The sequence below is a fragment of the Mesocricetus auratus genome, unplaced genomic scaffold, assembly GCF_017639785.1.
Source record: "Mesocricetus auratus isolate SY011 unplaced genomic scaffold, BCM_Maur_2.0 Super-Scaffold_100003, whole genome shotgun sequence".
NCBI lineage: Eukaryota > Metazoa > Chordata > Mammalia > Rodentia > Cricetidae > Mesocricetus > Mesocricetus auratus.
Genome location: NW_024429188.1, coordinates 42,008,717 through 42,025,842, shown reverse-complemented (window position 1 = coordinate 42,025,842; position 17,126 = coordinate 42,008,717).

Below are 17,126 nucleotides of genomic sequence, written 5' to 3'. Positions count from 1 at the left end.
GTCCATTTCTTTTTTCCTTTAAACTGCTTTTAGTTAGGTAAACTTACCCTCCATGTAGATGTATGATTACTGAACTGTAGTCCATATGCAATGTGCAGAGATGGCTCAGCTGTTAACAACACCTAATGTTCTTCCAGAATACCTGAATTCACTTCCCAGTACCTATGTGAAATCACTCAAAATTGCCTGTAATCCAATATTATCTTCTGGTCTCCACTAGCAACCTGCTACATGTGGCACATACCCAAAGCACACACAGAGAGACACACACATACACAAGCATAAAAACAAATGGGTTTTTCCAAAAGTCATTTGAAATATACAGTTATCTTGTCAATATAGAGATGAGTTAATTTTGCTGGTATGATATGCCATAAAAAGAGACAGCTCTCACTGAAGGAAATAAGCGCTATGATATATCATGGAGCAAATATGAATGACCTCACCTGAAAATATACATTTAAATCTCTTCAAAATTAATGTTCAGTGGAAACAGTTTTGTGAAGTTTTATAGTTACAGGGACAAAAGAGAGTTATAAATCAAAGCATTTTTTAAACATTGGATTGGTGGCAACATCAGAAATGTGGCATTCAGCAAAACATCAAAATGTCTCCTATAGGCCTCAGGTAGCACCTACTGACATATTTAGCTTTTAAGTTCAGGGTAGCTAGTGGACTACTAAGTAAATACATTCCAAAAGCTTTTTTCTCTTAACTACAAGATTTTAGTTTAACACTAACAGAGGTGGATAAGGAATTCTGGGAGCTAAAACTAGCCCAAGATAAAGAATAATTGGGCTCTGGACCTGCAACATTCCAACCTCTCCTCATCACTGCAGTTCTGGGCAATCAGTCTTTGCAGATGTAGCTTCTTTTCAGGAATTATCATTTACAAATAACAACTAATAGAGGGCATGCTTTGTTGAAAATAGTTTATAGGATCAGATATTCTAATATCTACATATATTATTAGGGAATCAGAATTCCCTTTTGTAGGACATTAGTCTTGTTGGTGAGGTCAATTGAACATGAACTGAAAATAAAGTTGAAGTACACTAGCTGGAGTTTGAGAAGGACACCAGGGCAGGCAGGCTCAAAGTCTTGGGAGGTACCATGAGGAGGAAAATGGAGAAGAGGAAGTAAGTTATACCTTTTGAGACAGGGTCCAAGAAAGCAGTCAGGCTCAAAATGGAGGTTCATATGAAATTTCATGGATGCGTTTTTCAGAGTGAAAGTGCTATGAGTGTCATGGCAGATATGTGGTAGGAAGGGCAAAAGGGAAAAATCAAAAATATTTTGAGGTTGGAAATCAGAAAAGCAGTTGAGCAACAGTAAAGATGTGCAAGCAGTTCTATCAAGAGAGGAGAAAATGTGATAAGTTATGGTGTTGTTTTGGTTTGGTTTTGGTGCGACTTGTGCTTTTTTGTTTCTTTGTTTATTTTGTTTGTTTGTTTGTTTTTACATCTGAACCAAAATTTCCCTGCCCTCCTCTCTTCACAACTCCTCCCCCAACATCCACTCTACCCACAGCCCATCCTCCTCTACTATTTCTCTTTAGATACAGGCATGCATCCCTTGGATATCAGTCAGCCATGGTATATCAAGTTGCAGTGAGATTAGGTCCCTCCTCTTCAATTAAGGCTGGATGAGGCAATATGTTAGGATAAATGGGTCCCAAAAGCAGGCAACAGACTCAGAGACAGCACCCACTCTCACTCTTAGGGGTCCCACAAGAAGACCATGCTACAAATCTGCCACATGTATGCAGATGGCCTAGGTCAGCCCCATGCAGGCTCCCTGGTTGTTGGTTCAGTGTCTTTGAGCTCCTATAAGCTCAGGATAGCATGTTTTGAGTTTTCTTGTGATGTCCTTGACTCCTCTAACTCCTCTGACTCCTATAATTCTTCTTCCCCCTTTTCCATAAGATTCTCCAAACTGGGCCTAACGTTTGACTGTGGGTTTCTAATCTGTTACTATCAATTGCTTGCTGAAACCTCTCTGATGACCATGGGATAGGTACCAATCCCAGCACATCTTGTAGGCAGGACAGATTCTAGGTTGAAGGGTTTATGGCTGGCTGGATTGGTGTACCAATCCCTCCAATGGAAGTCTTGCCTGATTACAGGAAATGACCAGTTAAGGCTCCATATCTCCTTTGTTAGGAGTGTTAGCTGGAGTCACCCTCATAAATCTCTGGGAGTTTCCATTGCTCTAGGTATCTAGCTCATCGTAGAGATGCCCCCAGATTCTAGTTTTTCTGCTAGTACTCGCTTCCTCTATTCTCCCCGCATTGATCTCTACTGTTCTCATTCCCATTCCTCTCTTCCAGGTGCCTCAGGCCATTCATTGACAATGTCTATTTTCCTTTCACAGTGAGATTCATGCATCCATCACTTGAGCCCTCCTTGTTACTTAGCTTCTCTAGATCTGAGATTTGTATCATGTTTCTACTTTGCTTTATGGCTAATATCTGTGTATGAGTATGAGTTAGTACATACCATGTTGGTCTTCCTATATCTGGGTTACCTCACTCAGGATGATCTTTTCTAGTTCCATCCACTTGCCAACAAATTTCCTAATGCCACTATTTTTAACATGAGTAATACTGCACTATGTAATTGTATCACATTTTCTTTGTCCATTCTTAAGTTGAGGACATCTATGTGGTTTCTCATATGAATGAAGCTGCTATAAACATATTTGTGCAAGTGTCCTGGTGGAACATCCTTTGGGTATATGCCCAAGAGTGGTATAGCTGGGTCTTCAGGTAGATCAATTCCCAATTTTCTGAGAAACTGCCTTAGTGATTTCCAAACTGACTGTACAAGTTTGCCCACCCTTCAGCAGTGGAAGAGTGCTCCCCTAGCTCCATATCCTCTCCAACATGAGCTGTCACTTGTGTTTTTTATCTTAGCCATTCTGACAGGTAGAACATGGCATCTCAGTGCCATTTTGATTTGCATTTCCCTGATGGCTAAGGATGTTGACTATTGCTTTAGTGATTCTTGGGTATTTGGGGTTTCTCTGTTGAGAATTCTCTGTTTAGATTTGTATCACATTTTTTAATTGGATGATTTGGGTTTTTGATGTCTACTTTCTTAAATTATTTATATATTTGCATATTAGCCTTCTGTCAGACATGGGTTTGATGAAGATTCTTTCTCATTCTGTAGGCTACTATTTTGTCCATTTTGCCTTACAGAAACTTTTCAGTGTCATAAGGTCCCATTTGTTAATTGCTGTTCTTAGTCCCTGCATAATTGGTTCTGTTTAGCAAGCTGTCTCCTGTGTCGGTGCTTTCAAGGCTACTTCCCACTTTGTCTTCTATCAGGTTCAGTGTATCTGGTTTTATGTTGAGGTCTTTGATCCACTTGGACTTGAGTTTTGTGCAGGGTGATAGATATGGATGTGTTTGAAATCTTCTAGATGCCGATATCCAGTTAGACCATCACCATTTGTTGAAGGTGCTTTCTGTTTTCCATTGTATAATTTTGGCTTCTTTGTCAAAAATCAAGTGTTCACGGTGTATGGATTTACTTCTGGGTTTTCAATGTTTGTTTTTATGCCAACACAATACAGTTTTTTTTTTGCTATTGATCTGTAATACAGCTTGAAATCAGGGATGGTGATTCCTCCAGAAGTTCTTTTATTATACAGTATTGTTTTACCTATCCTGGTGTTTTGTTTTGCTTTGTTTTTCCATGTGAAGTTGGGTATTCTTTCAAGGTCTGCAAAGATTTGTTTTGAAATTTTGATGGGGATTGCATAGAATTTGTAGGTTGCTTTTGGTAGAATTGCCATTTTTACTATGTTAATTTTACCTAAACATGAACATGGGAGATCTTTCAATCTTCTCCAATTTTGTTCTTCAAAGGCTTGTCATACAGGTCTTCCACTTGCTTGGTTAGAGTTATATGGAGATATGTAATATTATTTGTGGTTATTATGAAGGGTGTTGTTTCCTGGACTTCATTCTCAGCAAGTTTGTCATTTCTATATAGGAGGGCTTTTGATTTTTTTTGAGTTCATTTAATTTTGTACCCAGCCACTTTGCTGAAGGTGTTTATCAGCTGTAGAAGTTCCCTGGTAGAATTTTTGGGATCACTTATATATATTAAATCATCTGCAAGTAGCAATACTTTGACTTCTTCCTTTTCAATTAGTATCCCTTTGATTTCCTTTAGACATCTTAATTGCTCTAACTAAAACTTCAAGTACTATATTGAACAGATAAGGAGAGAGCAGGCAGTCTTGCCTTGTCCCTGATTTTAGGGGAATTGCTTTAATTTTCTTTCCATTTAATTTCATGTTTGTTATTGGCTTGCTTTATATTACCTTTATTATGTTTAGGTATGTTCCTTGTATCCCTGATCTCTCCAAGACTTTGGTGTCTGTTGTGTCCCCCTTCTCATTTCTGATTTTGTTGATTTGGATATTGTCTCTCTGCCTTTTAGTTAATTCAGATAAGGATTTCCCTATCTTATTGTTTTTCTCAAAGAACCAACTCTGTTTCACTGTCCCTCTTGGCACTGCTTTCATTGTGTCCTGTAAGTTTATATATGTTGTACATTCATTTTCATTGACTTCTAGGAAGTCTTTAATTTCTTTTTAAATTAATTTCTATTTAAATTAATAAAATCTTATTTTACATACCAGTCCCAGTTCCCTCTCCCTCCTGTCCTTCCATTTCTCCTACCAGCACCCCCAATTTAATTTCTTTTTTTCTTCCTTTACCCAGTGGTAATTCAATAGAGAGTTGCTCATTTTCTATGAATTTGTAGGCTTTCTGTTGTTTCTGTTGTTTAAATCTCTGTTGTTGTTAAAATTCAACTTTAATCCATGGTGGTCTCATAGGATAAAGGGAGTTATTTCAATATTTTGTACCTGTTGAGACTTGCTTTGTTGGGTATATGGTCAGTTTTCAAGAAGGTTCCAATAGGTGCTGAGAAGGTATATCTTTTGTGTTTGGGTAAAATGTTCTGCAGATATCTGTTTTAGGTCCATTTGAGTCATAACATCTGGTAGTTCCATTATTTCTCTATTTAGTTTCTGTCTAGATAAACTGTCCATTGGTGAAAGTGGGAAATTGTTGTGTGATATGGGGTTCAATGTGAGATTTATGCTTTAGTAATTGTGTTTTTTAAATGTGGGTACCCTTGAATTTGGGAGATAGATGTTCAGAATTGAGACATCATCTTGGTGGATTTTTTTAATGAGTGTGAAGTGTCCTCCTCCATCTCTTTTGATTAATTTTAGTTTCAAGTCTATTTTGTTAGATTTTAGGATAGCTACATGAGCTTGATTCTTAGGTCCACGTGATTGGAAAACTTTTTTCCAACCCTTTACTCTAAGGTAATATCTGTCTTTGATGATGAGCAGTGTTTTCTGTATCAAGCAGAAGGATAGATTCTGTTTTTTATCTATTCTTTTAGCCTGTGTCTTTTTATTGGTGAATTGAGTCCATTGATAATAGAGATTAATGATCACTGACTGTTAATTCCTGTTATTATTATGTTGTAGTTGCTAGTGGTGATAGTGTTTGGTACTACTGCTGCTGCTGCTGCTGGTGGTGGTATGTGTGTGTGTGTGTGTGTGTGTGTGTGTGTGTGTGTGTGTGTGTGTGTGTTCCTTCTTTGAATTTTTCTGTTGTGAGATTATCCATTGCCTATGTTTTTATGGATGTAGTTGACTTCCTTGGTTGAATTTTCCTTCTAGTAGCTTCTAAAGGGATGGATTTGTCACTAGATATTGTTTAAATTTTACTTTGTCATAAAGTATCTTGTTTTCTCAATCTATAGTGATTTAAAGTTTTGCTGAGCATACTAGTCTGGACTGGCATTTGTGGTCTTTCAGTGTCTTCAAGCCATATCTATTCAGGTCCTTCTGGCTCTTAGAGTCTCCTTTGAAAAGTTGGGTGTGATTCTAACAGGTATGCCTTTATTTGTTACTTGACCTTTTTCCCTGGCCACTTTTAATATTCTTTCTTTGTTCTGTTTGTTTATGGTTTTGATTATTATGTGACACAGAGACTTTCTTTTCTGGTCCAATCTATTTGGTGTTCTGTAAGCTTCTTGTACCTTTATAGGCATGTCCATCTTTCAGTTAGGGAATTTTTCTTCCATGATTCTGCTAAATATTGAAGAATCACGTTTCTACAAAGGAGCAAAAATAGAATTAGTATTCTATTATTTTGGATTATGGAATATAGCTTTCCCTTAATAGGACTGATCCAAATTCTGATACCTCCACCTTCCTTTATTTCTTATGGTGTTTTTTATCTTAAGGAGGGCTAATCATGATGCTTCCCTTGTGTGTTGCTGGGAAACAGGAGATGGGGTCCAAAGCTGATGATGTTGGAGGAGTCTGTCCTCAATAATCTCTAAACCTGTTAATTCCTGTCTCTTGTTTAGTATAAAACTATCAGATCAAGCTGGTATCTCCTAAACTTCCAATAGAAACACCTATTGAGTTCTTACAGCATTCTAGAGCCTTTCCAGAATGAATTGTCATATTCTTCCACATTTTTCCCCAAACTAGTTATACCTGGTTAGATTCATAACTGCAACCAGTCCACATATGGTATCAATTTATATTTTATTAGTTTCATTTCTCGTTGCTATAACAATATATCTGGAAAAAGCAACTTTGGAAAAATCTGGTTTGTTTTGACTTACAAAGACAGGAAATGTACATGGGTCTGTGTTTTGTCTGCTCTCTCTCTGACTTCTTACAAAGCAGCCAATATTCAGTCGTGAAAACTGCACACTAAGGACTTCAATTTTAGTGTAAATATCCAAAGCCCTACCTCTGAATACCATAAACCCATAACCAGAAACCTACCTTTATAGTAACTCCCAAGGAGGATCAAATTTCAACACACATGATTGGTGGGCATGTTCGGGAGACATTCAAACCATACCAATTTTTTAGGACACAACATGACTTCTCAGAGGTCTAGTTTCCACATTTCCATTTTGAACAACTTTGCAGGGACAAAACTTGTACATGTTAACTAATTATTACCATTTTAAGCATCTTCCCTGGAAGGTGACATAGGAGCTTACACTGACTTCTCATTTACCACTACTAGCATCGAGGATTGATTGGGCACATGGATAGTCTCAAGAAAAAAACGGAAAATGGAGTCTTTAAAACTTACTTTAAGAATTCATTATTATTATTACGTGTGTGTGTGTGTGTGTGTGTGTATGTGTGTGTCTATGCAGGGTGTGTACACACAAGTGACCATGGAGTCCAGAGGCATTGGATTCCCTGAGTTGAAGCTGCAGGCCATAATGAACCATATAAAATGTGTGCTGTGAACAAAACCCAGATATTCCAGAAGAACAGTAAGTATTCTTAGTCACAGCATCATCTCTCCAGCCTTGAAAATTGATTTTTACTGGATGACTAGTAGTCTATGGTACAGTTGTCAAGAGCCAGCTACTAATTGTTTACTACAGTGACTGGTTCTGCTTCCACAGTCCATGAGTCTGCCTGGGAGCTTTGGCAGGGGAGTTACCATCCCTTATTTGGGAAAATGCAGGAAGTTGTAAATAAGGAGAGAGGTCAAAATCAGTTTGCATAGGGACTTGCTTGCTAAGTTACACAAGAGACAGGTTGGATGCATTCAAGAATGGTAGGGAACATGTCAAATCAGAGAGCACATGCTCTGTCTAAAAGGAGATACTACTGCCTGGCTTCAGCTCCAGCATTCTGGCCAGTCTTAATGTTCTCCGTGGAATAAATCCAGATTTTCCTTTATAATATTCTACTTTTTAAATATTGAATTAAATTTATCTCTTTTTAATTATGTGAAACAGAATACAGTTCCAGGTCTCTAATTGCAAATTTCTGGTATAATATAAAGGGCACTGCACTGAAAGATCAGATTTCTAATCCAAGATTCTCTGTGTTACCATTTGCCAGTAGTTTTGCCTCTCTATACTTCAAATTTATCATCTTTAACTTTATGGTATTTCATGAGTTAATATCTTTGGAGTCTTTAAATTCTAATGTTCTATTTTTTGTATAATTGCTAAAAATTGCCTTCTTTAAAATTTCCTAGAAGCTTATTTCTAATTTTCCTTTTCAGGAAGCCGGTCATAGTGGCGCATGCCTTTAGTCCCAGGACTTGGGAGGCAGATGAATTTCTATGAGCTCCAAACCAACCATTTGTACAAGATGAATTCTAGGCCAGCCAGGTCTTCATAGTGAGATTGTGTCTCAAAGATAAAATTTAAAATTAATTAATTTAAAGTAAATTTTACTTTTTAGGAAACATTATATATTTCTTTTGTAATTTTGAATTCATTTGGAAAGTCAGTTGGAGTGGCACATGCCTACATCCCAGCACTCAGGACACAGAAGCAAGAAGATTGCCCAAGTCTGAAGCCAGCCAGGTCCACAAAGTAAGTTCCAGACCAGTCAGATCAACATTATGAGACCCTGTCTCAAAAATTAAAATGGAAAAATTCCATTTGGGAAAGATATCTACTTTTGTACTTATCTTTTCTGATGAAGCCTTCCTTAGGTACCAATTATTTGATTTAAGAATTTTAAGGCCACTGAAGGTGCTACTTCAGCTTTGAAAAGGACTCCTTTGGAGGTACTTGACAAAATTGACTACTTCTCTTCATTAAGACTCTTAATTGCCTTCCAGGACAAAATACTCTATTAGTTCTCTCCTAATTCACTGATTGCTTCTTCGTTGCTATTTTCTATCTACTTCTTAGCTCTCCAACCTCTAAATGTTGGAATTCTCTAGAACAGTGGTTGCCAACCTTCCATGTTGTGGTGACTCCCCAATCATAAAATTATTTTTGGTGTTATTCTATTTCATAACTGTAATTTTGCTATTGTTATTAATATAATATATATAATATAAGTATCTGTTTTTCAATGGTCTTAGGTGACCCCTGTGAAAGGTGTTATGACAAACAGGTTGAGAACTGCAACTTAACAGCTTAGTCACTCAATCTCCAGTCTCCATTTGTGCTTCCTTCTTGAATCTAATCTAATGGCTTCAAATGACTTTTATGCTTTAATGACTCCCCAAATCATAACTCCAGTCTAACACATGTGTCTTTCAATTTAACATGTTACCTCATATGCATCTTGTTCTAGTAGCCTTTTTCTGATGCTATGATAAAATACTGTCCAAAATCAATTTAGGAAGGAATTTATTTCATCTTACATCTTTGAGGACATTTAGGGCACTAGCTCAAGGCAAGAACCTGGAGATAAGAATTGAAGCAGAAACCACTTACTGACTTTCTACTTCTGGCTTACTTAGCTATTGTCCATATACAACCCAGGATCACCTGCCCAAGGATGACACTGCCTACAATGGGCTGATCTCTCCCACATCAATGAGCAATTAAGAAAATGACCCAGAGACATGTGCATAGCCAATCTGATAGAGATAATTCCTCAGTCGAGGTTCCCTTTTCCCAGGTATCTTTAGTTTGTGTTACGTTTACAAAAACTACCTAGCACACACTTCAGATTTACTATGTCCTGATCTGAACTCTAGATATTAAAATCTGTATCTGTTTCTCCTTCACTGTTCCTTACTCCAACTAAAGATGAATTCCAGATACTTCATTCCATGTATTCAGGGCAAAATACTAATGACTCATTTCTGTCACTTCCCACATCTGATACCTCAAGAAGTCCTGTTGGTTCTACCTAAAGAATAAATGTAGAACCAATTGCTTCTCTTCACCTTCTGTCATGGTTACTTTTTGTGAACTTGACAGAAACAGAGTCATTTGAGAGCAATCACAATTGAGAAAATGCCCCACCAGATGAGCCTGTAGGCAAACCAGTGAGGATTTTCTTGATTAATAATTCATGTGGAAAGGCCCAGCCCAGCAGGGTGGTGCCAACACTGGATAGGTGGTACTGAGTTGTCATGTTGAAAGCACGTTGAACAACCATGAGGAACAAACCGGGAGACAGTGTTCATCCACGACTTCTGTTTTACTTCACACTTCCATTTTCATGATCTGCTTGACTTCCTGCCATGATTTCCCTCAGTAATGGACTATTAGCACAAATGTAAAGTCAAATAAGCCCCTTTTCTCTGTATTGCTTTTGGTCATGGTATTTTGTCACAGCATTAGAGACTCTAATTAAGACACCTTTCCTGCTACCCACTCTGATCTAAACTACCATGATCTTTCACTGGGAGTACTACATAATTCTATATTCTCCTTCCTGCTCATTTCCTCTCTTAACTTCCTATTGTCGATTCTCCACACAATTGCTAATGAGTGTAATAATACTGGCTAAATCCTGTCACGTGTCTTTCTTTGGCTCAGAATCTATCAGTTGAGTCAGATCTCACTAGGAACACAGCCTAATCCTCATAATGATTTCTAAGACTGTTATTATCATGTCTCTCTTAACCCTGTGACTTCAAACCAGTGCTCACTAGACTCCAGTCACAGTGGCCTTCCTACTTTTCTTCAGAGCCACTAGGCACACTCTAGGCTGTGCTACCTATTCTTTTCATGAGGATCAAAAAATCTGGGTCAAAGCTCTTCACCATCATGGAGGGTAGTTTCTGTTTCTGTTTCTGTCTGTTTCTATCTCTCTGTGTCTGTCTCTGTCTGTCTCTGTCTCAATCTCTCTCTCTTCTCTCTCTCTCTCTCTCTCTCTCTCTCTCTCTGTGCACACGCGTGTGCAAGAGGTTGATTTTGAGATTTTTCTCAATTGCTCATCTCCTTTGAGATAGGGTTTCTCATTGAACCTGGAACCTGGAACTCACAGATTTGACTAGATTGGCAAAATCGAACGATCCCCTTTCCTGTCACTGCCTTCCCAATGCTGCGATTACAATTATATGCCACTGCACCTTTTTATTAGGTGTACAGGATACAAACTCAGGTCCTCATCTTGTGCAGCAAGTACTTTTAGTAACTGTGTTATTTTCCCAGACCAAAGGGTTCTTTCTAAAATTATAACGACTTCATGTCTAATCATTTACATGTCCCAAATATTATGCAAAGGGTTTTACATATATTCCCTTGTCTACTCTTCTCATCAACTTTTGTATACAAATACTCATAATAGAATTTTTCAGATGAGGAACTTGAGACCCAAGAGGTTTGAGTGTCTATTTTGTTGTTAAAATAGCATATTTCAAACTGTGTTAGTTGACAAATGTATTAAAAATATCTTTCAAATCACAACATAACAAATTAAAACTAAGACTTCATGAAATAATATACACACTATTTGCGTTACACCTAACACTATCATTTCTATTAAGAAAATAAAAGTGATCAGGAAATTCTTAATTGACTTTACCACTCAAATGAGTTCACTTCATCATTGTAAATGTTATTTTTAGAAATTATTTCATTGGTTATGTATCTCATATTTTAAGGCTATTTTAACTTTTTTGGACCTTCAAAATGTCTCTACCCCAAAAAGATGTCACTTTAATTGTAGGCTGTTATACATTAAGAGAGACATAGAAAGTGGTGGTGGCATTTCTAGGAAGCCTCAGAATGGTACAAATTGGAACCTATTTTTCTCATTCTTCCCTTTTTAAAACTCAGCCAGAAGTATTATGCATTATTCAGGGTTCTCTAAAGGAACAGAGCTTATATAATAAATATGTATATAATAAATATGTATTAAAAGGAAACCACACTGCTAGATTGTTTCCATTAATGAACTATCATTCTATAGGATCCATTTGTCTTCTGCACAGATCAACTAGGAGAGTTAAAATGGGATGTGGTAGGAACCCCTACTCCATCGTTCAAATCCTTGTTGGTGGCACTCATTTCCATAGTGCCTCCAGTGATAACAGTTTGGGTTCACTATTTTCCCTGGCAAAGACAGTTCCAATGGCCTCAGTTTGCTCTTTCTAACCATAATAGCCTTTACCCACCAGAAGAGAACCAATGTGGGGATTCTGCCAACTTCTAAGACTATCCATGCTAATTATGCATTCTGGGACTGAAGAAGTAACCATCAGATTAATTCAGAGGTCCACTGAATCCACTTTTAATTGGACTTTGGCTAAAACTCCACTGATTTCTTTAAATGGAGGGGCACAGTGCTTGGGGGGTGTCCCAAGAACAATGTCAACTCAGAGATTGTGTCTGGTATATTCCAAAAGGCATGATTGTTTCCTTTTCTGAATGTACAGTTACCCTAGTAAAACAACATAGGACCCTATTTAGAAGGACGGGAGAAATGTCAATAGCAACAATGTCCTTTGCCAAGGAAACCTACCCTCTCCTCATTTGAGAGGTTTTATATATGGAAGCTGGCTCAAATATGTACATTGGTTGAGGGCATATGATTCTCAGTTGCCAAAATTCAAGATAGCCTTTCATGTATTTGTGCTATAGATCAAGTAAGAATTTAGTTCATTTCTTATCTGTTTGACTTCAGGAAACACCATGATGTATTAGCCATTACCAAATGTCTGTATTAGTCAGACCATTATGAAAATTTCTTTTCCTATGCTGTCCATTCAAGTAAATGAGGGGCTAGGAATCAGACAACTCCCTGGTATGCAGACAGGGATAAGGGTCTCTAGGTAGATTAATGGACTTTTCATTTAAACATTTAAGATAGCAGTAATTTTGAAGAAGAGTAGGAAGAGGTATATGGGAGGGTCTGGAAGGAGGGAAAGGAGAAATGTAATTATATTTTAAAATAAATTTCTCGATTATTCTCCTTTTCCAAGACAAAAATTTGGTAGAATCACACTCCTACTGCCCCACCCCCATCTCCCCCTCACAGCATGGAACTGTTTAACAGATCTATCAAACCTCCCAGCAGGGAAGAGGTCTCTTGTGTTGGGAAGTAATTAATCAGCTTCTCTTTCTTTGTATTTGTTAATCCCTTCTATTAGTTCAAGCCAACCAATTCTGTAGGAAATGGGGAACTGACTTCATCCCTAAATATAAAAATTTTCACTGTCAACACACTCAGACACCAGCTCTGGGTCTCCTCCACTTTGGGGTATGTATCTCTTTGTGTGCTTTGCTCTCTCTCTCTCTCTCTCTCTCTCTCTCTCTCTCTCTCTCTCTCTCTCTCTCTCTCTCTCTCTCTCTCTCTCTCGTGTGTGTGTGTGTGTGTGTGTGTGTGTGTGTTTACTTTCAACAAAACATGGGTGGTTGTTGATATAACAGGGCCCTAGACCTTAACATACCCCCAAACTATAGGACAACTGATTCGACGATGGAAGTACCATTTAGGCTGTAAATCTCAGCATGTTGACAGCACCACCTGTCAAAACAAAAACAAAGACATAACCCATAAAAGTCTACAACTCTCGGGAAGTCTCTAAATGTACTAACCTTGCTTTTGGCTTCTATAGTTCCAATTCTGCCTACCTGTTCTTGTTAATTAAATGTATGCAAGCCAGGGTGTGTTTTTGTACTTAAAAGCTCACCCTGAGAAAAGCTTGGTGCTATACTGGGATTGGACTTTCTATTGGCATAAACCCAGGTCTGAGCAGTCTTCTCTGGTGATTACCCCACAACAGAGATCTTGCCTTTCTGCCTTTTTATTCTTTAAATCAGCAGAGATAAATTTGATCCTGCAGGTCTACACAACCTTATCATGATGGCATCATTTGGGGGTCCACTTTGTTATTCTGTCAAGGACAGTATTTATGATGTCAAACTTTGAAGAGCTTAGAGAGGGGTGACTGTGAACTTCAATGGCCTCTCTGATATCTAGAGACAGGGAATCCTTGCCAAAATCAATATGGCTGACCCCCCCCCCACCCAGACTGGTAATTTTATTTCCCTTTTCATTTCTAATAAGAAAGGTCCCCTCCTCTTCTAACACTAATGTCTATGTATTTGAGAGGACAAAATTCTTTCAGACAGTAATACCCTAATGGCAGCCATTCTTGATGACTGAGATTGATGACTTCCTGGGTTAATCACTGAAAGCTGGTTCAAGAGAGATTTCATTAATTTTATCCCACATGAGATTGAATTTTATGATTGTATCCTTGTATTCATAATCTTTACCAATTAGTCCTGTTGTGTTCTATGTTCCTTCCTAATCTTCACTTCACCAGTTTGAATCACAATGATAAGGATCATTAATAGGAGGCATTTTAGGAATGTCCTAAAGGTCTTTAAGCGATTCAAGCCACTTTGTGATATTGATGGAACTCTACAACCCTATTAAAGACTTGTGAACACAGACTAAATCTCATCCTATTGATGAGATCTTGGTATAATCTTGCATTATTCAGGGTTAATCTTGACCCCCTGCTACTGGAAGAAGGGGAGCATGTGCTTAATTCAGATGAAGGGGAAATGTTAGAGAGCTGTGAAGGCATATGGCCTACTTCACGAAAGGTCTTAATTCATAAGAATTTGGTCAGGAAACAAAGCAAAGAGCTCCTTTTCTTAGAAAATGAAGGGAGAACATATTACCCAAAACATTGCTGAACCACCTTCTTAGGGGCATATGGGAAGTTACTCTCAGTCAGAACAGACAGTAATCCTTTCTTTCTTGTCAACTGACTGTGTGTGTGTGTGTGTGTGTAGGGGTGTATTAGAATGATTTATGGCCTGTGGTCCTGCTAATCTAACAAAAGCTATCTACCAACAGAAGTCCACGAATTCAGTCCACAAGGCTGGATGTCTCAGCTGATCTTCAGTATATGCTAGAATTTGGAAGAATTAGGCTCTAATGCCAGTGAAGGAATGAATTTGCCAGTGAGAGCAAGACCAAGCAGGCAAAGAGAGACCTTCCTTCTTCCATGTCTTCCATGCCAGAAGGTATGGCACAGATTAAAGGTGGGTCTTCCCACATCAAATGATTTAATTAAGAAAAAATATATCTCATAGCCGTACTCAGTCATTTGGGTTTCAGTTAATTCTAAAGTTGACTACCAAAAATGGTTGTCATAGGGCACAAGATCAGGGAAAACTTCAAAGAGAGGAATTTGTCCCCTTTTGATTTCACCTAGGATATCACATATCTTCTCTATGCCTCCTTCAGGCCAGTCAAAAATCTCTAAGTTTGTGACAGACTGAGAATAAGGTACTTCCTAATTAGATAATCATTTGTTCAAACTACTCTTTGAAAGATGCTGGAGTCCAAATCCCCCTGCCAGGGATGAAAGATCATTTACATATCCTTCATCCGAAACAATAGGACCTAGTCTTTGGGAAAAGAAAAATATTATACCTTTACAGTGTCAGCCTTTCCTTACCCTGATCCGTCCTTTCAAGGAAAAGATTAGGAAGCAGTTAGGCTATATTCAGGAATGGAGATATCCATCAGAATTAGCTAGGCTGTGTACAAAATTATCAAGGTAGATGAAACAAAATCTTCATTCCCTGTGCCCCTCCTTGTATCTGGGCTGCCACTGGAAGGTGCTGCCCACATTTAAGGTGTGTCTTAACACTTCAACGAATGCAATCAAGAATTTTCTTCACAGGTATCTCCTAGAAGTTTAACATTTGAATGATTACAGATTCAATTGTACATGCAAACATCATATCTGTTACTTGTATTACATTTTCCTTCCATATTGAAACATTCCAATAAAGAACTTAAAATAGCTTCAGAAAGTCCCTGAAACTGACCAGATCCACTAGGCTCCTCCCTCCTAGAGTTAAAAAGCCAACCTGAAAATCAGATTTTCAAGTGAGCCAAGCTGTAAAGAAGACTCTGAGACCAGAACTGCCTTTAAGAATAAGAAACCAGCAGAGCTGCCTGGGAGAGATTTGGATCAATTGAATCACATGGAAAAGACAGTCTCCAAACTGTTGAGCTGCCTGTGGGCTATGTAGTGTGCTCCAGGTTCCCAGATTTTGTGAGCTGTTACCTGTTCTAGGATGAGTTCTGGTGATACAGTTGGCTTTGAGTCATTTCCATTCCTGTAAGTAACCCTCACCCTCACTCATGTAAGTAACCCCAATAAAACTCAGTGGTTCCCCAAGTTGGACTTTAGTGACATCTGTACTTTGGTCTGTCATGCGTTTTCTATCTGGGGTGAGAAGTGTGTGGATTGTTTTCCTTCCTCCTTACCACATCCCTAGAGCAGGGTTTAGCTAATCCACTGTTGACAATGTTTAGTGATTTCACCACAACGAAAATCAGTGAAAGCTAGGGCCAGGGACTGTAATTCTTGGTTTTCTCTTTCTACTTGCCCTATCAACTCTGTAAATGTGGACCATGGACCAGTAGCATCCACTAAAACGCGAAATCTATTAAAAATAGAATACCTCAGGTATTCATTCCTAGGGAAGCATTAATCCTCATGGTAACAAGAATATTAATCAACATCATAAGAAGCTTCAACAGAAGATGTAGGTTCATTTGGTGGAGTGCCTAACAAGGGTGCATGAAGCCCTAGGTTTCTTCCCTAGCACCAAATAAAACTAGACCCAGATGTGGTGTGGCATATCTATATTCCCAGAACTTGAGAAGTGAAAAAGGAGGATCAAAAGTTCAAGCTCATCCTTAGCAACATAGAAGCATGCGCCCAGCCTCTGCTACATGAGACTGACACAAAACAAGTTTAAGGAGTACTGGGTTAGGTATCCTAGGACTACAGAATAGTACGGAAGATGAAAGTCATAGAACCCTGGAGAGCACTGGTCAGCATTTAAATGCCTTCGGTAGCTACTCATTCAACTCCAGCTGATGGTCACAAGTTAGTTGTAACAGCCTAGGTGTGCCAGATATTCTAACATTACATTTTATGCTAAAATATCCTGATTGAAATATTATCATTCAATAATCTTTAAATGCTTGGTAGAGAGAAATAAAATGAGAATTATCATTTTAGATGTTCAGTTTATAGCTTCTGATGTCATCTAGTTTTTGTCAGGTCCAAGAGGCTGTAGCTGACTCTCGCTCCTCCAGAAATGTGGTCATGTGTTGGGGAAGCCCTGTGCATTTGTCAATAAAGCACTGTCTGGCCAATAGGGAATCTAGATAGGAGGGACTAGGAGTCCAGGAGGACTCTGGGAAGGAGAAGCACAAAAAAAGTCAAGATGTAACGCCATGGGTAGGAAGCCCGGAACTATTCTCCGGTAAGAAACATACTTAGATTAACAATTATGGGGTAATTACTTAAGTCAGAGCTAGCCAGTAAGAAACAAGCAAGGCCAACA